Genomic DNA, 25365 nt, shown 5'->3' with positions numbered 1-25365 from the left:
GGGTTAAAGCACAACACAAAGAAGCTAAAGCCACTTCAGCATGAGTTGGATCCTTGGCCCTGGAGGTAACCCACATGGCACCGCAGACCTCTCTTGGCCCGCCTGCTGCTCCCCTCAGCAGTGTAATTCCATGATGTGCCTGTTCTGCCCCAGGGGAAATCTTCATAACATGATTGCATACTTATTGTCCCGATTCAATCTCTGGACATTCTGGTATAATTGGCAAACCAGTATTTTTAAGAAAAATTCTTCAGAAGGATCTGATAAACAGTCAGTTTTTAGAGCCCCTTTCTATTTGGAGATAATTGTCTTTTTTTTAACTATCATTTTTTCTCAAAAGCTGACTTCCCCCAGAGCAAATGATCCAAGAGAGAGAGCAATTAGGATAGTGCAATGCTTTTCAGAAGTATATACTGACCCTCTATCTCATCCTTTTGCTAGAAGTCACTAAGTCTGCTCAGAGAAAGGGGGACAAAAAGGGTTAATGGTAATATATCTCCAGATTCTGATGGCAGTGGTGATGGGCTTGGGTCTTGGCTTCTCAAGTAAATCTTGGCTCTTCAAATAAATCAGTTAACTTTCCTTCAATTTCTTCTGGAAACAGCCCAAATGCTGAAAAAGTAGATTACTGGATTAAAAAGATGTGGTACATAGACACAATGGAATATTACTCAGCAACCAAAAGAAATAATCACATGCCTTTTGCAGCAACATGGATGGAGCTGGAAAAGATCATGCTTAGTGAAATAAGCCAGAAAGAAAGAAAAAATACCGGATGGTTTCACTCAGCAGGAGTATAACGGAACAGGCGAGAAAATAATAACGAACAGCTATATACCAGAGACATTTTATGGGGGTGGAGTGGGGAATGGGATCAGAAACAATGGAGGGAGGGAAATGTATCGGACTATGGTGATGGCATATGGGTGATTTGGTGATGGGAAACCCACGGAGATTACAACTGAGATGAAAAAATGCACAAAATGATGTAAAAATAAACTATTGTATTATTAAAAAAAAAAGGAGAGTTTCTGTTGCTGCATATTCTTATCAGCATTTTATGTTGTTAGTATTTTAGACTTTGGTGACTTTGGTATTAAATGGTATCTCATTCTTTAATCTATGGCTCCCTACTGACATAAAATGTCAGACTATTTTTTTATATATATTAATTTACCATATTTAAATCTTCGTTGGTAGTGTTTAGATTCAAACCTTTCACCCATTTTTACATTTTTTTTCTTGTTGAGTTTTAAGAATTCTTTGTATGTTTTGGATGTTAATCTTTTATCAGATACATGTTTTATAAATATTTTCTCCCAGGCTATGGCTCATATTTTTATTCTCTTAACAGTGCCTTTTGCAGTTCATTTAATTTTAACTTTAGTGTAGTCCAACTTATAAAAATTTTAAATTCACACATATTGTTAAGGTTGAGATCCAATGCTCAAAGAAAAAAGTAAATGTGATGTGGCTATTGCCACATCTTTACTCTATGCCTCAAAATGTATGTCCTTGCATAATTCAGCTCCATGGTCATGAAATGAGTGGGAAACATACAATCTTGCTTTTGCAAATGTGTCTCTGAAATGCATAGGAAGTAATGAGCAATGGGGTTCCAGCCTCCTAAAGTGAAGTGACAAGTCACTTAGACACAGTGGCAGCAAGATGGAAATGGGAAGGGAGGGATGCCTGGCCTGGAAGTTTGTGGGCAGTGCTGGGGCTAACAGTTCTACTATTTGTAGCCATTAACATGTGTTGTGCCTTCTACAGTCTGACAGGAATTTTTATTATTTTGTTCTCATAAACTGGCTGTCTCCTCTATAAGCTGGTATTCATCAAGAGACTCATGACTTCTTTTTAAGTTACTTTAAAAAAAACTCCAAAATGTATACATATGTCTGAGAGTGGGGTAGAGAACCATGATCGTGGAGGGCAAATGTAAAGTGGTTTTAACAAAATGAAAAATGATAAAGGACAATAAATGCTTGGAACCTCCTACTTAAGATAGTAATGTGAGTTTTTGATGCAGTCCAGCTGCTGCAGCTTGCAGAGGGAAGGGAAGATCTTGTCCTGGGGATCAGAGTTCCCCAGGATGCAACAGTGGTCTATAGTGAATTCAGCCATGGGAGCAGTCTTTTCCTCTGCAGTGTGGAGTTACTTCCCTTCAATCTCGGAGGTGATCATTATTCCTTTTGTCCTGGTTCCAAGTAAAGACCTCTGGGCAGTTGGGCAGGACCTGTTTGAGTTGGAAGCTCAAACTCAGTGTTGCCCAAGCAGATCTTCTGATCTAGAGGTCCAGTCTCTGCATGCCCTTTAGGAGAATCCAACTGTGAGGACAAAGGGAGAAGGCAAGAATTCACTTAAGAAGTAGTTGTGAGAGGCCCTCCCTGGTGGCAGAGCACTATCAAGCTGTCTCTAGTCACTAGAGCCTGAATTTGGTTCCCAGCCAAGGGACTGACCCATGTGATGCAGCAGGGCCCCTTGTCTGTCTGCTGCTCCCCTCAGTAGTACACTTCAGTATATCTGACTATTCTGCTCCTCACTCCGTCTCTGCTGAATGCTCTCACCACCTGGTCTACACCCCAGTTCTTGTATGTGTAATAAATCTTAAAAAAAAGGAGGTAACTGTGGTAGAATCAGAGCTAGAATATTTAAAATCATCTTTACTCTTTCTTATTTTGATAAAATACTCATAAAACTATTTAAACAACTCTTATGTGTATAATTTAATGTCATTAAGTACATTTCCATTGTTGTACAACCATCAAGCTATCTATTGCCAGAGCTTTTTCATGATCCTGAATTGAAACTCTATCCCTTAAAGTTAAAAATTCCTCAACCCTTGCTCTTGCTACTGCTAACAACCATCATAATACTTTATGTCTCTATGAATATGACTACCCTAGGTCTGTTGTATAAGTTGAATCATTCAACATTTATTCTTTTGAGTGAGTCTGCCTTATTTCATTTAACATAGCATCCTCAAGTTTTAACTGTGTTGCAGCACGTACAGAATTTCACTTCTTTTCTAAGACTGAATAATATTTCATTATATGTATCTATCATATTTTGTTTATCCATTCATCTATCAATGGACCTTTGGCAATTGTGAATAATACTACTATAAATATGGATAAAAAAAATCTCTGTTCAAGTTCCTGCTTTCAGTTCTTTTGGGTATATACCAACACATGGAATTACTGGGTCAAAAAGTTATTCTACCTTTATCTTTTTGAAAAGAAATCATACTGTTTTACACTGTAGCTACACAAAGTTTTCAATTTCTTAATATCCATAGTGAGAGTTGCTGTTTTTCTGTAATTTTTTGTAATAATCATTCAGTGGGTGTACAATATTATGTCATTGTGATTTGCCTTGAATTTTCACATGATTAATGATGTTGAACATCTTTTCCTGTTTTTTTTTTTTTTTGGCCATTTTTGAATTGGGTTGTTTTTGTGGTTGAGTTGTAAGAATTCTTTACAAATTCTAGATGTTAATCCCTTATCAGATATAATATTTACAAATATTTTCTCCCATTCTGTGGTTTGTACTCTGTTTTGACTTCATCTCAGATATTCCCAGTTTAATTTTTACCACACCAACTATCTTTTTTTCTGATTTTGGCAGAGACCTGTCTTTGGGCAGACTCATGTTTCTGCATATTTTTAGAGTAATGTTAGAAAATCATTTAGTAGTGGGTTCTCCCATGGTTGCTAGCACCTTGTTAACTCTCTGTTCTAACCTGTTCCTTTTAATATGGAGGATTCACTTGTAGTGTTTATTTTGCATAGCACTTTACACAAATGTTTAATATTAAACTTTTCAAATATTTCCAAATTTAAGAGAAAGTAGAGTTAGTGAATTTTTCCTTCTAAGTCTCTAGGTCCTGCTTGAGGGAAGTGGACCTAATTTATTCATTTCACTCTCTTTGAAGAGCCACACTAAGCCACATGGCTGTGTTGTTACCAAGCAGAGAAAGATGCCTTTGTAAAACAGGAGTCCTGATTCTGCCAATTTACACAAATGCACAGGGTTCCATCAGTACTGTCTGGAGAAGAATCTAGTTTTCTGTCTAATTATGTTAACATTTTTCCTCTCTTAATAAATTTGTTTTAAAATTGTTATTCCTGGTTCTTTGCCCAACCATTTATGTTGCTGCCAAACCTGCAAGTGACACAAAATTGTAGTTTCTGTTGTTGCACTAACTATAAATGAACTAAAAATGACCACCTGGAAAAAAAAAAGAAGAAGCCCTTAAGTCTGAACTTGACCTGGAGCCCTACAGCAGGTTCAAAAACTGGGAGCATTTCCTAATTATTTGCCAAAGAAGAGGTGCTTACTACATTTCATTCTCCTTTATAACTTAAAGAAGAGTTAGAAATGAATCAAAATGTCATCTTTTAAAATACTGTCTTTTTTTATTTTGTTCAAAATCAGAAGAGCCAAACCTTCCTCTGCTGCAGGAAAGCTGGTCTCCTGGCTGTGAAGTGCCCAATGCATGGATTTTTGCTGGACTTTTAAAAAAATAATACATTCATTGATAAATCAAAAGCTTTATGTAAAAGAACAACATTAGCACAATTTAATCACTTTTGGCCTTAAGAAAAGTGTTGAACATAGGACAGTCTTTAGATTCATGTATATATATTACATGTACATATACTATTGTGTGTATATATAAGTAAGTTATATATTTTTTTGTTCCTTAAAATATTTGATTAAATGAACTTGTCTGTGAGACAGGCTGATTGTCATAAATCCTGCATTCATTTAGTGGATTCTTTATTTTTCATTTGAAAAGAAGATACAAGAATTTCTATTTCTGCAATATTTTATTGGGTGGGCCACCATCCCCAGCAGCAGGAACCCATACTTCTACGGTTTGTTTGAAAACATTGTGAATATTCTGACAATTGTTTTCATTATATTTTATTTGCTAAGAAGGACTTTTGAGTGGGCTTAACTGCTTCTCCAGCCTCCCTTGGAAATACCAGAGAGACTAGTTTGCAAAGGCCGTGTGTTCCTGAAGGTCACTGCTATGACAACCTCCAGCCCCCTCTTCTCTCACTCTTTGTGGGGAAAAGAAATCATTACTGGTAGCCAGCCTTACTGTCTTACGTCTTTTTTGATTGGGCATCTCTTTCCTGATCAGCAGTGGGAGTGGAGGATGTTTTTACTTTATTCAGTTCCCACATATGGCCATTCTGTGAGAGGCAGATAGAGACAACTGTTGCTACCTTTTAAAATGGAGGGCTTTACCTGGTACTCATCTTCTTACAAATAAGTTCATTAGATAGAATGAAAGGACATTAGCACAAGGTCAGGGAATAAAAGGTCAAATTAGGACCTTAATATTTTACTAGAAGTGGCTTAAAATCAGATGAATTCAATGTATTTTTCCATAAGAAAGAGAGCTGACCAAGGAAAACAGGAGTGGGGTTCCCTTCTGGGTTCTTGTCTAGCATCAGGATGAAGTTCTTGCTGGTTTAGAGTACACCAGGGTGCTGCGAGGGAGTGAGTGTTTCCCACATGTTGGCCACAGTCCTGTTGCGTTCCTGTCACAGGTGGAGGTTAAACACTTTTAGAAGTTAGACTTTTGTGATCATTCCATGATTCCATAATATTCTCCACCAGCCCCACCCCTCCCCTACCCATGTAGAAGCTGGGTCTATGGTCCATCCAGGAAAGTGAACATTATGATCTGTTTACGCATCTGGGAAGGAGAGTTTATGACATTAGGAAACGGGTCTAGTCTAAGATCCAGAGATCCAGGCTGAGTTTTTCAGCCTCCATCCCCTTTCCCATGCTACATTTTTATTGTCAAAATGTTACAGGACAGGGCAAGGGGCACCCCAGTACCCCCAAACCTGGCAAACCTCTCTAAATAGGTTCTGTCATCTGCACATTAAGACAAAACATTTAAGACCTTTAAGGGAAACGAACTTTAATACAATTAGTGTACAATACAGAAAAGACAAGGAATATAGTTTCTAAATCAAACACCCAGTTTACCCATCCCCTCATGGGTAAAAGTCCCCCCAAAAGGGATTGGCCTGAAGCAAGGCCTGAAAATCTGCCACAGTCTTAAAGCACCTTCTGGCAGGGGCCCATAGAAAAGGGTCAGAAATGGCCAGACAAGTCTGGGAGGAAAAGAACAAAATCAAAACCAAGATAAAGCTGCCATAGTGAACCTCCATACAGGTCTCTCACCCATATCTGTTTCAACCAGTCCAGGTCCAAGAAAGAAGAGCCGCTTCTTCACATGTCTCTCTGCTCCATGTGCCTCTCTCAGGTCTCCTGGCTCTCAATCCTTCCTTTTTCTTCAGTCTCTGCTCCCTACTCTTCTTCTCCCTGCTCAGCTCTACCCTCCTTTGGGTGGGGCAGGGAACCTGGAACATCCCCTTTTCCTAGGGACCACCTGTTATAATTTTAGAATCAAGACACTTATCTTTTTCTTGGATCTTCTCTGATCCTGGCAGTAATGACTCTCCTTGCAGTAAAGTCTGCAAACACAAAATGCCCCTAAGGCTTCCATATGGACATAAATCATTCTCTCCATTTTTTCCTTGATTCTGAAAGTTATAGTTTGGAAAACTGTATCTCTCACCTCCCAAGAAACCTTAGAGGATGCCAGGCTTAATGGCTGTTCATTGTGACCAGATTTCCCTGGCATTTCATAAGTTACTCCAAGAAATGACTTCCTTTCAAAGAATAATATATCCATGGGATTGTTTCTCAGGTCTTTGTTGATTTTCTTTTTTCATTTTTTGAAGATAAAATAAAAATTTAATTACCTTTTCAGAAATGTAAAAGTGTCTGCAATTAACAGCTTTGAATTCTGCATGTTCATCTGTTCTTCTCTGTGGAAAAGTACAATTTTCCCTTGTTTGACATTTGTTTTGGAGTGCATAGCCCCAGGGGAAATCTTCATAAAATGATTGCATACTTATTGTCCCGATTCAATCTCTGGACATTCTGGTATAATTGGCAAACCAGTATTTTTAAGAAAAATTCTTCAGAAGGATCTGATAAACAGTCAGTTTTTAGAGCCCCTTTCTATTTGGAGATAATTGTCTTTTTTTTAACTATCATTTTTTTCTCAAATGCTTACCATCTTCTTTGGCAATTCTTCCCTCCCCCCCCCATTTTTGTTGAGCTATGATTAACATATAACATTTTACTTAATATAATATCACTAACTATGCTAAAGAGTAAATCCCCAGAACTTTTTCATCTGTTCATTTCCTAATTGGAAGTTTATATCTTTTAACTCCCAAATTCTCTTACATTTCAGCAATGCACAATCACTATTCCATTCATTTTCATGAGTACAGCTCTTTTAGATCCTACATATAAGTGATAGCAGGCAGTACTTGGCTTTCTTTATAAAACTAAGTTCATTTAACATAATGTCTTCCTGGTCCATCCATGGTAATGCAGGTGGCAGAGTTTCCTTCTGTCTTATGGGTGAATAATATTTCCTTGTACATGTATATCATATTCTTCCTTATTCATTCATCTGTTTATGGAAACTTAGCTTGCTTACAAAACTTGGCTATAGTGAATAATGCTGTGATAAACATGTGAGTGCATATGTCTCTTTGATATTCTTTTTTCACTTTCTTTGGATATAAACCCAGAAATGGAATTGCTGGATCAAGTGGTAGTTAAAGTTTTATTACTTTTGAGAATCCTCCACACATTTTTCATAGAGTCTCAACCAATTACACTCCCTTTCAGGGTTTCTCTTTCTCCACATCTTTTCATCAACACTTGTTAGATTTTAGTCATTCTAACAGGTATGGGGTGGTATCTTGTGGTTTTGATTCACAATTCCCTGATGATTAGGTTCCTATTGGCTATTTGTATCACTTCTTTGGAAAAATGTCTGTTCAATTTCTTTGCCCCCCCCCTTTTTTTTAGCTGAGTTGGATTTTATTTTTAGTTGTTTTTAAGTTCACAATATATTTTATTGTACATAGTTAAATGCAAATTAATTTCTCTTCTTCCATACAATATATCGATCATATAATAGATGCTGCTGCTTTCAAATACATAGGATTGTTTACTGGAAACTAAAGGGATTATATGAGGAAAGCTATGGAAAATATCATGCATGATGAGAATAAGAGACAGTTCTGGTCAGAGAGAGCATTCACAGGCGCATATACAGTGTTTGAGTGCCCTGGTAAGGCTTTTTCTGTAATTTGCAAGGTCATGAGAAGACTGAAGCTTATAAATAGATTACACATAGGAAATCATATGCAGGATGGATAGGCATGTGGAGAATCTATGAGTGGGGAAGACAATGAGGAGTCCTTGAAAAAAAAAAGGCAGTAATGATAATGGTTATACAGGGAGAGCAGTTGACTAAATAAGGCCAGGACAAAATCAACAAGAGATGAATGAGGCTATCAGAGGGGTGGGGCAGGGTAGGAGCACCCCTATAGTGGAGGACTTTTGGTGTCTTGGTGTGTGTGGTGTGGTAACATACACCGGAAGGGTATGATCCTGTACCTCTAGAGCATACAGTGTTATAAATCAATGTTATACCTCAATAAAAAAAAAAAAAAAGAGAGAGAGAGGGCTCTCCCTGGTGGTGCAATGGGTTAAAGCATAACACTATGCAGCCCTACAAAGCTAGCCTAAGCTGGCCGCAGCCACCTCAGCACTAGTTCGATCCCTGGCCAGGGGTTGCATCTCTTGATGTGGCCAACTTCTCCTGTCTTTCCTGCTGTTCCCCTCAGTGGTGTACTTCATCAATCTGCCACTCTGAATGGTGAATCCCCTCACCTCCCCTGTACCTCTCATCTGTACCCCAGTTAAAGTATGCATAAATAAATCTTTAAGAAAAAATATAAGTTTGTAAGTAATTTCCCCAAATCTCTAGGGTACAAAGAATCTCCAGTAACTCTCCAGCTTATTTATTAATTTTGTCCATACTTTGCATTTTAAAAAAATGAAAAAGCTTTGATCCTTCATTAACTTAAAAAGACACAGGGAACTAACTGCTCACTGTAGGTTTCTACCTCTCACTTGGCAAATCCAAACTGATTTACAGTGATGTAGGAAAAGATATGTTTTCCTGGCTTTTAAAATTACTATGCACATTATTTTTAAACTTGGTGTTTGTGTTGTTGTTTTTTAAACTTATTTTCTCATACAAGAACTGGGGTCTAGGTCAGAGGTGTTTGGGGGTAAGGGTGAGAAGACTCACAAGAGACAGAATTGGAAGCAGAAGCAGAACAGGCAGATCTATTGAAATACACTGCTGAGGGGAGCAGCAGGTTTGACGGGAGAGGTCTGCTTTGCCATGTGGGCCAGCTCCCTGGCTGGCCTGGGATTGAACTCATGCTGCAGTGGCTGGCAATAGCTTGATAGTGCTGTGCCTTTAACCCCTGTGCCATGGGGGGAGGGGGCAGCGAGGCTGGTATTTGTATCTTAAGATTAAAAAAATTTGAATTGGGTCCATTAAGTGACAAGTGGTCCCACAGCTATAAAAGTGCAAAATGGCAGAAACAATCTAAATAGAGGCTCATGGTGACTGATATCTTAAAATTTATGAGGTATAGGGAAGAGAGTATCTGCTTATCTGGAAACCCACAGACAATACATTTTTGCACAGGGTAAGGGATAAGATAGCTTTCTAGGTCACCCTTGCATTTTCTCTAGAAGTAAAACATTGGAAATTAGTTCTAGCTCAAAATATACAGCTCTATGGACTACTTCTGTTGTTACTGCTCATAAAAATCACTGGCCTTATATTTTATTCTCACACAGTTCATAATGTCCCTGAGAGGTTAATTGAATAACCTGGGTCTAGGCAGCAAGAAAACACTCATTCTGACACCAGACTTGGTGTATTTGAAACTCAGAGTCCCACCTTCTTTAGTTGATCAGTTACCTATGCAAAGATAAGGTCACAGTTTATCATCTAACTCAATGCTTAAAGAATGAAAAGGGATACCATTAAGAATCATCCTGGAACAACAGGTATAAATGATATATGAGTACTTTAGATATAGGGAGAATGTAGGGGATTTTTTATGAGGGCATCTTCAGTTCTTTGAATTTTTCAGAAGTTATTGGGTACCTTAAATTTACAAGCATTTGTACTGCTTGCCACTTATAAAACCCTGCTGTGTGGTTAGGTTGGGTGCCCTTGGACCCAAAGGAAGATAGAGTGGAGTTGCCCACCTTCAATTCCAGTGTAGCCTGGACAACAACCTTAAATTTCACACATGTCCCTTACTATCCCTCTTGTTAACACCTCAACCCTGACTTCCCCTCAAAGTGATAATTGTTACATAGTTCAAAGCTACCAGAGCACCCACAGAAGCAGATCTTTGGTTTTTCCTGAGTGTATTTTGTTTACTTGCCCCTTGTCCTTTTTAATTGGGAGCAAGTTGTTAGCTGATGTGTGGTTCCACCATATGGAATCAAAATGGAGCTCAAGTTGGTTTCCCAGCTGATTCTCACGTGTGGACATAACCAGAAAATGAGACAAAATGACAGGATAGCCTTTGTCTCCAAACCTATGATTGTCTCTTATTCATCAAACACCTTCTGGTATCAACTGTGTATTATCTATTCCTGGAAGAGACAATAATACCTTGGAGTAGTTAGGAGTGATGGGCATTGGATATAGCCTTAGGTTTGTGTCCAGATGCTATTACTACTAGTTGTTTAGTATTTTAAGCCTTAGTTTTCTGCAAAATGAGGGAAACCATGAGTGCTTTATAGGAGTTTTCACAAAGAATAAATTCAATATTGTACATAAAGCCTTCAGCTCACAGTCTGGCTTAGAGTGAGTTTTTATTATCACTATTAAAACTTTAACCCCAAATTGTAGACTTAAGACTTAGGGGTGAGTTGTGCACAGTACAACTTGCAGAACTTAGAGCTACTTGACCATGTGTTGGATTTTATCCACTCGTTTTTTTCTTTTAGAGATGTGGACTTTGGAGGGTGAAGTATAAACTCTGAGAATGCTTATCTTTCCCTTATCATATTCTGTGAAAATTCTAAGATCATATTCTGTGAAAATTAATGTAGTCTGAATATAACAAAGACTATTGTAACTGACAATCCCATAAGGCCCAGAAAGTGTTTGTTTGTTTGTTTTAACTCATTGTGCTTTTCATATAGCACATTCATATATTTATTGATTGGCCTTCAATAACTGTCTGTAGAATAAATGAATGAGTCAGTATGACTCAGATAGCCATCACTGCCATCATTCTCTCTCTCGCTGTCACACACACACATACATTTTTCGCATCCCACTTTCCTTGATATGTTGCTGTTTGCTTTCAGTGAAGGTCCCATCAGGAAACAGATGTTCTCAAATTAGGATAATTCTAGGAGAGCTTAATAAAGTGACTGTTTACATAAGTGTGGGTGGGATGGAGAAGAACCTCAAGGGACATTCGGAACAGTGAAAGAGCTGTTAGCACTCATAGACCGAAGGGGTGAGGGGAGGGAGGAAACCACAGCAGGAACCTGGAAAAAAGGGCATTTCCTGAGACGACTGCCTGCATAGGAAGGCCAGTGGGAGAAATGTCTGACCTCTCCCAGATCTCCCGCTCCCATTACCATGAATTGAGCCCATGGGAATTGAGAGCAAGGGCCCTTGACTGGAGTGGGAAGCCAGCTGGGGTGCATGGAAGCTGTTGGGTATATGGGCTATTCTGAGAGCAGAAGTCCAAAGTGAAAACTATTATCAGAGATTTTGTTTTTAGAAGCAGTTCTCTACCTGGATTACCACCTCTCCCTTCCTAGTGTCATCCTCCCCTGAGAATCTTCCTTCTATTTCCATCTTGTCCTTTGAGGCATTACCTCTCTCTTAACTCTGCCCAAACACTGCTTGACTTCTGATTGAGGAGTCTGTTGGAGACAGATTTGTTTTTGATCCTCCACATCTCTTTCCATACTATGTCTGGCAACAGGCATACAGTTGGTGCTCAGTCACTCTTGAAAGAATGCCTGCCATTGGACTGGACTACTGTCTTCCTCCGGTTTTCTGCTCGAAAGCCTAAATTGGCCCCATACTCAGCATGTGTACCTCTTCTTCCTTAGAGGAGTGGATGAGTGACAATGCAGAGTGAGCAGATACTGGTGACACTGAACACCTGGTGTTCCTGCAGTGGCTGTGGGATGAGAAGAAGGTGTTTTGGGGGAGCTCAGACTTTAGAGTGACACCTCGAAAAAGGACTCTCCATTGACTAATTTCTGGTAAAGAAGCTTTGGGTATCATTTAAGTTAACATTTAATTTCCTAGTAACTTCCATTCTTTCTGAAAATTCAAAAGAGAAGCTGAAAAATATGGCAGATAACCTGACATGAAAGTCAGAGGCATTAACAGAGCAGGTCTGAAGAGCCTGATCTTTAGTAAATCATCTCTTCAGCAGCTTTGCTCTTTGTTGTCACTTAGTTCCCCTTTGATAGGTTGTATATGCTTGCGTTTGCTTGAGCATATGCTTGCCCAGGCATGTACTTGCATGTATGTTTGCATGGTGTGCATAGATGTATGCATGTATTTGTGTTTATGTACACTTGTGTGTGCAAGGGTGTATTTACGTGTTGGTGCATGCTGGTGTGTGTGTATTTGTATAAATTGTTTCTGTTTATATGCATGTGTATTTATATGAATGCATGAGTGATTATATATGTTCACATATGTGTCTTTGTGTGTGTTTGAGTGTATGTATGTGTATTTGTGTACATGTGTGTAAGTTACCCCAACCCTTGTGGTCTAGGAATGGTTCTGTTAGGGTCCAGTAGGAATAAGAATTGAGCAGAGAAACATTTATAAGCAAAAAGGGAATGAAAATGGGAGAAAATAATTTTTAGCAAAACATTGCAACCTCTGCCCATACTTCCCTTCCCCCCAATTCCCCTGTTTCTCCTCTTGCCTAGTTTTGACCTGCACCCTGAGCAGATTTGAAGTTATTGGTGTGGTAAGGTTAGCTAACAAACCATAAATATTTGCTGAGTGATTGTGCTGTGTACAAGGTGACACAATTCCACTCACTGTGTTGAATTTGTGTTTGCACAGAAGTACCTGAGTCCTACTGAAGCAAAAAGGTAAATACTGACCTTTATTATTATCTCCTTACAAATAACAAGATGTTGAAGCCTTTGATCCTTGAGAGAACATGGGATGCTTTCCAGCAGCCTCTTCTTTTTTTTTTTTTTTTTTAAAGATTTATTTATTTATCCATATAGAACTGGGGTACAGGCCAGAGATGCGGAGGGTGAGAGGATTCACCAGGGACAGAGTGGGGAGCAGAACAGGCAGATCGACGAAGTACACTGCTGAGGGGAGCAGCGGGCGGGTCAGGAGAGGTCTGCCACGCCATGTGGTCTCCTCCGGGGCAGGCGGGAATCGAACTCATGCGGAAGTGGCTTTAGCTTCTCAGTGCAGTGCTTTAACCCGCTGCGCCACCAGGGAGGGCCCAGCCTCTCCTTTTTGATCTAGAGGAATCCCCTCATGTTGTGAAGGATTGCTGTTGTTTCCATCTTCAGGAGGAAGCAAAGCCCAAGACACTATAAACTTAGCCTGAGGTGTGCATGGTAACTGGGGAAGGCACCTCTTTTCTCACACATGACAACATTGCTTTTCTAAAATGGATTAGTGGGCAGTACATTATTATTTTAAAAAATATTTTATTAGAAACAGAGGAAGATGAGAACTGTTTGCTGACCCTGGGAAATCCTTAATTCTCCCTGGAAATCCTTAATTTTCACCTGGTAGGGTGTTTTTTTTTTTTTTTTTTAGCATAAAGCTTCAGTGAGGGATATCCCTGAAAAGCAGTGAGTGCCACCACACTGCTGTAATGAAAGGAACTGGCACAATTCTGTTTAAATGCAATGTTGCTTTAAAAATTTTGGAGGTTTGCTCAGTCAGGTATGCTCAGTTCAGGGGTTCCCCCCACCTCAGAGGGCTGCACAGCAGGAGGCTTCAGCCCCTTCCTCCTGCTCATTCTTTAGTTTGCATCTTACAAATCCAGTAAAGCATATTTTTCCCCAGGATAAATTCACCTGGGCATTTTAAAAATAGTGCTTAATGACAAATCAAGCTTAAGGAAAAGAGGATGAGTTTTGGATCTTGAGTCTAAACTTCTGCATCCAATCTGCAACTTTAGCTAGAACTAGAAAAATTCAGGTTTGTGGAAAAAACTCACTGCCAAGTTTCTATTTATTCTAAAAGATTCTAAAGGAAAGCAAATGAGTTGTTAGGTGTCACTGCCTAGTAGTATGATGTGTGTTCACAGACATAATTCAATTTGCTATAACTGTCATGAGTTAGAATACTGTTTGAAAGTGAGGTTGATCATAATGTGGAACACAGAACTCAAAAGTCATTTCTCCAGAATTCAGATAAAAGTTCCAAGAATGTGTTCATACTGGTACAATTTAGTCTCTGGTTACCTTACCTCCTTGCCTGCTTTTCTATCCTTACAAAAGACCCCTTAGTTTTTGATGCCCCTGCCTGAACTCTGAGGGATGGAAGAGAGCAAATAGAAAAGTGTTCCTTTAATGGCTGGTTAGTAGAGGGTGGACTATGCCTCTCTTTACAGCTCACATTTCTCACATGGAAATTTCTCATTTCTCACATGGAAATGGGAGTGCTCTTAAAATCATTAATATGCCTATGTAAGATACATGTATCCTTATATGTGTGTGTACATATACATATATATGTATATGTATTATACTTCTTTTTAAATTTCTATTTATATTTATTTTCGTGTAGAAGAACTGGGGTGTAAGCTAGAGGTGTGGAGTGTGTGAGAGGATTCACCAGAGACAGAATGTGGAGCAAAAGAGGCAGATTTACTGAAATACACTGCAAGGGGAGTAACAGGGGAGACAGGAGAAGTCTGCTATGCTATATGTGGGTCAGCTTCCCCGTCAGGAACACAATTCAAGCTGTAGTGGTGATTGTGTGGAGCCATAAATCCTTGGCCATCAGGGAGGGCTTATATACTTCTTTGTGTGTGTGTTTATGTGTGTGTGTGGTCTGTGTAGCCTACTGCTATGCTTCCTGTATGTGAGAACCTAGTTCCTAAAACCCTTACAAATAGAGGTATTAGGACAATCTTGACTCGTAACATTGGTCTTTGTACCCAGTTCTTCACACAGAGCTCTTAAAACCCTTGTGCATTGCTAGTGGTAGGGGCTGACACAGGGCTCCTAATCCCTTGGAATTTCCGGGGTGATAGAATCGTCTTTGTTTGAATGAGGCAACTTGTGTCAGACTTCTGGATGAAGTCTGTTCACCAGAAAGATTAGAAGCTTGAAACTTTTAGAGTCCCACCACCACATTATAAAAGCTGTAAAATGAAATAATGTGTGGGCAACACTTGAACACATATATCTAGACAGACCTGAGGGGTATTACTAATTTTGTAAACCAATAGGGCAACAGAATAATAACTGGGGCCCCAGCTCCCAACAAAAATTCTCATTCTGCTGTTCACCATGTATGAAATCCTTTTATATATACATTCTTTCTCTAACTTACATAGTCTAAATTTCTTGAATCCACATGATCCACGTTTCCTGGAATTTCTGCTCTATACAAAAACAAATGGGGGGGTGCTCTTCTCTGGTGGTGTAACAGGTTAAAGAGCAGCACTATGAAACCATCCTTAACCACTGCAGCACAAGTTGCAAGGAGGCAAGGAGCTGACACACATGTCATAACAGATCTCTCCTGTCTCACCCTCTGCTCCCCTCAACAGTGTATTTCACTCCATCTGGTTGTTCTGCTCCCCACTCTGTCTCTGGTGAATCCTCTCACTCCCGCACCTCTGGCCTACAACCCAATTCTTGTATATATAAGTAAATAACTCTTAAAAAAAAAAAGACAAATGGGGGGCAGATGTTTTTTGAAAACAAATATTATCCATTTATTTACTTCACTCAACAAGTGTCTGTGGAGCACCTGTAGTGCTGAAAGTGCTGAAAGTGTCTGAAGGGTCATGATTCTCATCATTCATTCAAGATTGTCAACACAAATCTATATAGGAGATTATACAATAATATTAACTTAACTGGTGTCTTAAGCTGTTTCAGCTACTATTCAAATTATAATGGACTGGGTAGCTAAAACAACCATTTTATTTCTCACAATTTAGAGGTTGGGAAGTCTGAGATCAAGGATCTGGCAAATTCCTGTCTGGTGAGACCCTGCTTCCTCATATGTAGTTGGCCATCTTCTCATTATAGCCTGGTGGAAGGCAAGAGGGAGCTCTCTAGGGCCTCTTTTATAAGGGCACAAATTCCAATCATAAGGCTTCTGCCCTCGTGACCTAATCATCTCCCAAAGTACCACCTCCTAACAACACTGCCTTTAAAACTTCACTATAACATGAATTTGAGGTGATCACAATATTCAGTTTATAGCAATTAGTATAAACAACCAGTCCCTTCAGTTGTCCAGGAGTTTGACAGTTTATTTTCACTCAAGTATTTTTGTAATCATTATGTAACTTTAAACTTTGGACCATGTGTTGAATTACAGTTATGTCAAACTTTCCTATGTTCCTGGTTCTGAAATTTCTACCATGTGATACATGTTATTTTGTTCTGTGGTTTTCTTCGCCTGAAGCTCTCTACATCTAGAAACACACAATGGTCTGTATGTGCCCTTCGCTAATAACTGAAGAACAATCTCCTCTTCCTTCGTAAAACTATGCGTTTCCTTACCTCAAATTTTTCTTCCATTATTCCTTTCACTAAGTAGCTACTACAAACTAGCTGTTCTTTCCACTTAAAAATTAAAATTTCTAAAAATAAAAGTAATACTTTGGCAGGGGTGTTTGCTTAAGGCAGTGTGGTATTACTAGGAGAGCAGAGAGAAAATGGGAATCCTTACCCCACCTGAAATCATGTACATTAGGCAAAATCTGAAACTCCCCAGGGCCTCTTCTGTATAATGGGGACACAAATATCAACACTGCAATTTTCCTGATGATCCTTTGTGTCTTGTCTACAGGCACACCCTTTAAAAAGTCCAATGGTAACCTAAGGGTATGGGAGAAAGGATGCAAACCTTTGAGTGAAAGAGACCAGTGTTCAAATTCTGGTTCTACCACATAAGAATTATTTGTTTCAATTTCTTCATAAAAATGTAAAGGCAATATTTAAGTTCATTGTGGGATTTTGTGGTTAGATGAGTTTTAGATGAGATGGTAGGTGTGAGATGGGTTCCCTTTATGTCAGGTAACCCATATACAGACTTTCTTGACAGTCCATGGTCACCTTAACCATTTATGTATGTTCTGCATATCCTGACGTATGTGTTTTACACACTTCCTGCAGCATAGTCAGATTTGTTTTTATGTACAAATAACATGTTGCATCCCAAATATTTGAGCAAAATTGATCCCCCTGAGAGAGACTCTGCATGCCTTTCTACAAGCTATAGACTATACCAGGATCTACTTATGCTTTAGAAGTATGGTTGTTAAGATGATACTTAGGACTGAAAATATTCAGCAGGCATGCATCAGTAAGAACATATGGGTTGATAAAATATTAAAACACATTAATATTGACTGGCAAATAACTGTTTCCCGAGTTCTCCACTCCAGTCCCATTATTATCTCTCTCTGTAGAACCTTGAACTCTGCTCAATCTAGGAAATTATGGGCTAAAACTGGTACCACAAGGATCTCCAGAATGCTCCCCATTCTGATTAAAATGTGGCTTGTACTGGTTACTATGCATGATGTTAAATATTTATATTACCATCCCATGTTTAACATATATGAAGCTCTTGGCACATGCCAGGCAGTAGATTAGCAGTAGGTACTTCTTAGTTCTATGACTGGAGATTTCTGTCTACCTAAGAGTGTATATTTTGACAGCACTGTGGCAAGTATCTCTTACTCTCCTGCTTCAGGACAGAGCCTTCCTTCCATCAGGGAACAGATCCTTCCCTGGTCTCTGAAGTTCTTCTGAGCCTTCCAATTGCAGTATCTCCTCCCTCCATGGGCCTTTGTCATGGTTAGCAATGCAGGTCTGGAAAATCATAGGCATTTCCCAATAGGCATGCTCCTATAATGAGGTAAGTATGTAACCCAAGATGCACCTAGAACTGAATGTAGAGACTCAGAGACTCTCCTTGTCCCCTTTTGTAACATGAACTGAAAGAAAGGATGTGGTCCCAGGCTTCTGGTATTATTGACCATGTAATGAATGAGGAGCCTGAGCTGGTAGTATTGACCATGCAATGAATGAGGAGCCTGAGAAATGACTCACAAAAATGGACAAAAGGAAAGGTAAAGAGAAACAGAGGACCCCATATCACTGTCTGAGTATCAGACCAAATTCCTACCCTTTACAATAAGGATTCTTAAATTGGAGTGTGTAACATTACAATGGCATCACCAGGAGAATTAAATTAATGAGAATCCAGACACCCAAGCCTGTCAAATAGAAAGGACCAAGCCTTCTGTATTTGCCATATTTTCTGGGTGATTTAGATATACACCCAAGTTTGAGAACTATAACTTGACAACCATGTGATCCAATACACTTCCTCTTTTGCTGTACTTCAATCAGAAAGACTAGACACTGCAAAGACAGTGACTGAAGCACATCTCTAATGAAGACTGCAGTCTCCCTGACCTCGGGCAGCTTAGTGAATTGCAGCTTCTGCTCATGAGGAATATATTCTGTGGATTCAGTGGCAACTGGAGTGAGATGCTTAATTGGTTGAGACAGCAATGACACCTTCCAGCTTAATGGGAAACTCAGTATTGACAATCATCGTAAGTGCATCCCCTGAGCTGGAGGAAGTGAAGGGGCAGCTTAAGTCATCAGTAACTTAGCAGAGGTGTGGAAATAAACAATAAGTGGCAGAATTAGGATTAGTTGCATGGCCACCATATCATCAGAGCAACCTCTCTGACTTTGCCTCAGCGTCCCCACGATTATTGGATTTAGTTTCTTCAGTTATCCCATGTGATGTGACAATCACTAATTCTGATCTCTACTTTAAGAGGCTCAAGATCGCAAGACTCCCTCTAATCAAGTAGTAAAGTCTCAGTCAAGTTACTCTAATTAGCCTGAGTTAAATTATAGCCTCCTGCTTGGGTTAATCCTTCTGACATATGGTAGCAGCTTTTATCAGAATGGGTAGACAACTGTTAGGAGTGAGAGTGGTCACCCCATATCATACCTACCACCTCATTTAATCATAATCACAAAATCCCAAAAGGAACTTAAGTATTGGCTTTACATTTTGATGAAGAAATTGAAACAAAGCATTCTTACATTGTGGAACAACCGGGATTTGAACCCTGGTCTCTTTCATATAAAGGTTTGCATCATTTCTCCCACACTCTTAGGTTACCAGTGGACTTTGCTTCCATCTATTCTCATATATTCTATCTTTGTTGGCATCCTTCAGAATAGTTGTGTGCTGCATTAATTCTTTATTTACACCCCTCTTCCCTTTCTCTTAAGTGTGACTCAAGCTCTTTCTCAACAGAAGGTTCTCTTATTGAAATTCTTTGTAGTATTTATCTTACAGGATATGCTATAGAATGTGGAGAGGAGGGTGGGAACATGGATCAAGGAGAAAGGAGAGGAAGAAGAAACTATTCGTTAGGACTTTTCTTTCCCTATGAAGATGGTCACAGTGTCACAAGTTCCAGAGGGTTCAGGCTTAAATACAGTCACTGTGGTATCCTCCACTTTTTCTAACATAATGTCATGAACTTTTTCTGTGATCAGTATTGATGACATTTCTACACACAGGATGGAAAGAACTTGGAAGAAATGACCTCTAATACTCTTCTTAGTTGTCCAATGCACAATAAGTTGACCTAAAACCTAGTGATACATTTATTTCCATTGGTGGAAAAGAAAAGGTGCCTAATATATATGGTCACTTTGTGGAAGACATTGAGTAGATCCTTCATGCATGTTATTGTCACAACATCCTGTGACTATAGATGGCTAACTCCAGCTGAGCAAATTTAGAGAGGATAAGTCATTTGGGCTACAATATGGGGTAGTGGATTGGGTTTGTCTTCAGGCTCCACCACATAATAGTTGTGTGACCTTGGACAATTTCTTTAGCCTTTCTCTTATAGTTTCCTCACTGTAAAATAATAACAATAAAAACAGTAATAAACAAATTGTAAAGCTCTCAAAGGAAATATCTAACAGAGTCACAGTTTAAAAATGTTAACTTAAAGACACTAATTAGGACTTCCTTTTATCAAATAGCCATTTTTTTAAAGTTTGGCAGAGTGACAGAAGTGCTCATTAAAATAATAATACCAGGATCAAATTCCAATTAAGGAGACCAGCTTATTTTAGCTTGCCCAGAAATTTTGTGGTTCTAACACCAAATGTCATGTCCTAGTGAGTCCCTAAGTCCTAAGCAAATCAGGATAATCGGTCACCTGAACTTCATACCAAGCAAATGAGAATCGCTGGGTAGAGCCAAGTTTCAGGCTTCTGTAGCTTTTACAAGAGAGTTGGCATTAAGGGTGAAGATTAGTCTAGTGGTTTATAGCATAAGATTTCAAGCTGAATTGACTTGAGTTTGAATCACATTTCAGGAAATGTGACTTTGGATGTGTTGATGGATTCCTGGGAAGCTGACTCTGAAATGGAATAGTGTGTACAAAGTTCACTAAGGAGTGCTCTTGGGATCAACCCTGTAGAAGGGGGAGAGAGAAGGAAGAAGGGGGAGAGAGAATGGCAGAAGGGGATGACATAGGGGGATGATGGGCTATGATGAAGTCTCAATGAAGCTCTCAGCCAGTCTCACAGGAAATCCTGGAGCTGAGTGGGACCAGACTTACCTTGAATTGAGAAGCTTGGGCCTCTCTGCTTTTCATGCCATCAAGTCCCTGAGTTCCGGCTGCCTAGTCAGCGATCTCCCCGGAGCTGACAGCTACTTTCTATTAACAATGTTCCCTCCACCGTGAAAATAGAGCCTTCTGTACATTGCAGTATCCTGGACTGGGTGAATGAATTCCTCTAAGCCTGTTTCTCCATGAAACAGGACTGATGGTAATAAGATTACCTATCTCAGAGGGTTGTTGAAGCTTAAGTGAGTTACTATACATACAATGCAATTTATCTGACACTTTGTAAGCCTTCAAGACATGTTAGCTAGTCATAGATGTAGATGTTAAAATGGGGTGGAATTTGAAATGGAGGAGGGTTGCTCCAAGAAAGCTTTATTGAAGGAAATTCTGTCTGACCTGTGTAAACCAGGAGGGACAATGTTTGGCTTTTTATTGTGCAATGTGTTTAACTAGGTTGGCCATTAAACAAAGATGTAAAGTAGGTGGACAATTGGGGCCTGTCTGGTGGCACAAGGAGTTAAGTCTTAACACAATGAAGCTATCAGCAGCTACTGCAGCAAAAGTTCAATCCCCGGTCAAGGAGCTGACCCACATGGCACAGCAGACCTCTTCTGTCCTGCCTGCTGCTCCCCTCAGCAGTGTATTTCACTCAATCTGCCCATTATATGCCACACTCTGACTCTGGTGAATCCCCTCACCCTCCCACACCTCTGGCCTACAGCTTACCTCTTGTGTGCATAAATGAAATGAATCCTTAAAAAAAGTAGATGTACAGTTGGACTGTCCAACAGTTGTTTAACAAGCACCTATTAAGAGAAGGAGGGTAGAACCTGAGTGAAGTTTGAAAGATAAGCTTAGTCTTATAATAGCTATGGTATTAGTAAATTATAGAATCTATACACTAAGGTATAGACAACACTAAAGCATGGGGTTCTATGAGAACTTAAACATAATGTATTTGTCAGTTGCAAAAGCAATATGGTAAGAGGGACTTGACACTGCAAATGGTAGGTAGGTGTTGGTTACCAGTTTCTTAAATGACCTCCAATACGAAATTCTCATATTCATCAAAATGTAGAATTAGAAGCTGCTAGAGAGTTTATGATAAAAATCATATTTTAACCAATAACTTGCTGAAAGATATTTTGGGGGAAATTTGCAGTCTGCATGAAAAATTTCAAAAGTATCCTTGATATTTGATACAGAATCTTATCACTGAAACTTTAAGCCAAAATAATTTGAAATAAGAAAAATTTAAAAGCTATACACTGAAAGATGTTCTTTGTAGTATAGTCCATAGTAGAGAGGGCTCTTAAATGTTTGTAATAAGGAAGCCATTATTTCAAATTAAAATTCAGCCTTCTTTGGAAGGAATAGATTACTAATTGCCGGCTATTAGTATTATAAAAATAAGAAACCAATGACAGGAAGTATGTCAGTGAAGTTATTAATATACTATAAATATTCTAAGGACTTCTTTTAACTATTGCTTCATTAGGTGAATCTTAGGAAAAGAAACTTATTTGCATCAAAAACATACCCTGAAGTCACTCAATATAAACATCCAGACCATGGCTTAACATGGTACACTATAAATATTTTAAAAGTTCTGTATATTATGATATTTAAAAAAAAAGTTCTGACTAGCCAGTTCTCAGAGTTAGCAAAGTGGTCCTGGGGCATGATTATGACATAAAACCTCCTCTTTCATGCCGAGTACCCCAGGATTATTCCCGGGGCTAGGTACCAGACAACTAGGGACCAATGCTAATGAAAGCCCACCAAAATTATCCCAAATAAGCCATTTCCTCTACTAGCCTGCCTTTCCCATGAAAACCCTAATAAAAACTATGGTGGTGGCACTTGCCTGACTCTATCTTCTATCCTGGACTTCTGGTGCCTTTTCCATGTGACCCTGTGTGAATGCTGTGCCTTCTTCTCTAGCACTTGTGAGTAGTAATAGTTGTTTCTCTGAACCCCTCTTCCCTCTTCTCTTGTGTTAGCACCAGACTGACCATGTTATAAAATAGGTGACTTCTCACTAAAATATTTGAGGTTAGTCTGAGAGGAAGTAGATGGAAAACTGAATTGTTGGCCAAATTTTCATAGCACCTCCTCAGTGCATCATTCCCATTCCGTTTAATTAGATCATAAAGTACATGTTGGTGTCTGAGGTACAGAACCCCATGAGTAATGAACCTTAGCCCCCCACCTTGACCCTGCTTTCCAGACCTGGGGCTCCTACATCAACAAGAACCCACCAGCACTTGCTATGTCAGAACTAATAGAAAATGTTATAGAAGTAGCTTTGTTTTAAGAAAAATAGAAAGGAAAGTTTAGCTGATTTGGGATGAAAAGACCAGCATGAACTTGCTTTGGGTATGGCTGGATTTAGGGCTCAAAAGACACTATAAAGACTCAGTCTGTCTCTTGACTTTGCCTTCCAATGTTGTGGCCTTTGTCTCAGTTATATGTAACAGCAGCAGCACCAATTCTCAGAATTGTCTCAGGTTTCGGGGCTAGTGGATAAGAATATGAATCTTATTCTCAATGTCCAGAGAAAATCTCTCATTAACCCTGGTTGGGTCATATGACCACACTGCATCATCCTCAGGGAAGATTGTAGTGGACTGATGGCTTTGGGTAACGTGACAACCCTGCACCAATCACAGGAAAACCCAGTGAATTAGAGCCTAATCCTGGGTCACATGACCATGACCACCCCTGAACTGGTAGGGAGGAAGGTACATGGGTCATAGAGCAGTTTCCATAACAACCACAGTCACTTATAGTTTGACAGGATAATGTTAAAGAGGAAATCAGGACACACTTACTAGTATAGAGTGAGTGAATGCTGGGCAGCAAGCTCAACAGATGTCTACTACAACTGAAATACTGTCATTTTATTCTAACTTTGCTGGGAAAAAGCCAGTAAGAACAAATTCAGCAAATCACAGGCTTGCACTGAAAAAAAGAAACACAAGCATCTAAGAAGCTCAGCCTTTTTCTCTAAATAGGACATAGTTTATACTATTGAAGACAGATGCTTGTTTATTCTATGCTGAGAGCTCTTCAGCTGAAAGGATTCCAAATATCCTTCCATCTGTAGATCTTCCCAGGGCTTGGCAATTTTTGCTAGTTAATGAGAAAATTCGGGGCGGGACAATTTAAAATGAGGAAATAAATACACTTGGAGGAGAGCTAAAGGACTTAGTTATTTCACAATTCTAGAATTTAAAGCAATAAACAAATAAACAGCCTTATTGGCTCAAAAGGATAATCCTTTTATCTATGAAACAACTTTATTTGAGTTGGCATGCGGAGAGACTTCTCTATGGCTATATTATAAAATTACTTCATGTTTTCTGTATATACCATCCTGTTGGGCCTTGTGAAACAAGAAATTATTTGCTGCATTTAATTTCTATATAATGGAGTACTTCTAGAATTTACATGTCCTTTGGTATATTATTAATTCACATGCTTTTTAGAAATGTTAGTTTGGAAGCAACTTTCATTAAAATTTCCTACAGCATATGAATCTGACATAATTGGACTAAAGTCTTATTTATCCAAACTGCCCAGGCTAATGCCATTTTGTAGGTTTTAAAAATAGGGCAAATTTTTGGAAGTGGTCCCTAATGATGAACACTTGAAGAGGAATTCTGAGCTTGGGAAAAAAAACATTTGTTCCCAATACAGGTTAAATAAATTCCCTTATGATTTAATTTAATTACAACTAATCTTTATTAATTGAAAAGGACATTTCTTTCATTGACTAACCAAACTTGACTAGTCACACTTGAGGGGTTTGTGAATTCTTATCTGGATGAATTGTTACCTACAAGCTACAAACTTAGAACAAATTGGGAGATAATCCTATGATGAATAATGCCAGCTTTTGAGTTTCATTGTTCTATTCTAGTTACGGAGTAGTCTCATTTATGCAACCTCAAACCATATGAGTTATTATGGCCCAGGATATTTCCTATTGGGTTAAACTCTTAGGAGGAACAAAGAATGCTTTAAAAGTGTGCCAGCCAGCATCTGCCTGCAGTATAATTCAAGGGATCCTAGAAAGCATCTTACTTAAAGATTACAGTCCCACAGAAATTGGCCATACTAGGCACTCAACAAATATTTGTTCAATGAAGGAAAAAATAAGTGAGTATAAAGTCAACATGCAGACAAAATTACAAAAGCACCATTGTAGATAGAATTCTTCCTAATTTCCTTCCCTCGTTGCTAGCCAGGTCAATGGTTATCCATATTACAACAGTTAAAATTGTTATTAAGAAAACCATACCAGAACTGAGAAAAATGTGTGCACTTGCCTTTCCAGAGATAAAATTAACTGTGAACTTTGATAGAACTTTCAAAATCACATGAATTCAGCTCATTGCTTTATGAAAAACCACATTAGTTCTCTTTGTTCCTTCATACTGCAGAATTTTATCTCATGGGGAAACCCACCCATTTATTATGGCTAAGTGATTGATGCCCCCAAATGTATTAG

At 39.0% G+C, this 25365-nt stretch overlaps 1 protein-coding gene across 1 annotated transcript in view; it reads left to right on the top strand.

Moving 5' to 3' along the window:
* The window catches only part of FAM107B (family with sequence similarity 107, member B), a 172022-nt gene that overhangs the window by 42145 nt on the left and 104512 nt on the right, over window positions 1–25365 (top strand). The window lies entirely within an intron of this gene.

This window comes from Condylura cristata, unplaced genomic scaffold (genome assembly GCF_000260355.1).
Source record: "Condylura cristata isolate star-nosed mole 26May11 unplaced genomic scaffold, ConCri1.0 scaffold00030, whole genome shotgun sequence".
Lineage (NCBI taxonomy): Eukaryota > Metazoa > Chordata > Mammalia > Eulipotyphla > Talpidae > Condylura > Condylura cristata.
The sequence above is the reverse complement of the archived record's forward strand: the minus strand, read 5'-3'. Positions and strand labels throughout refer to the sequence as shown.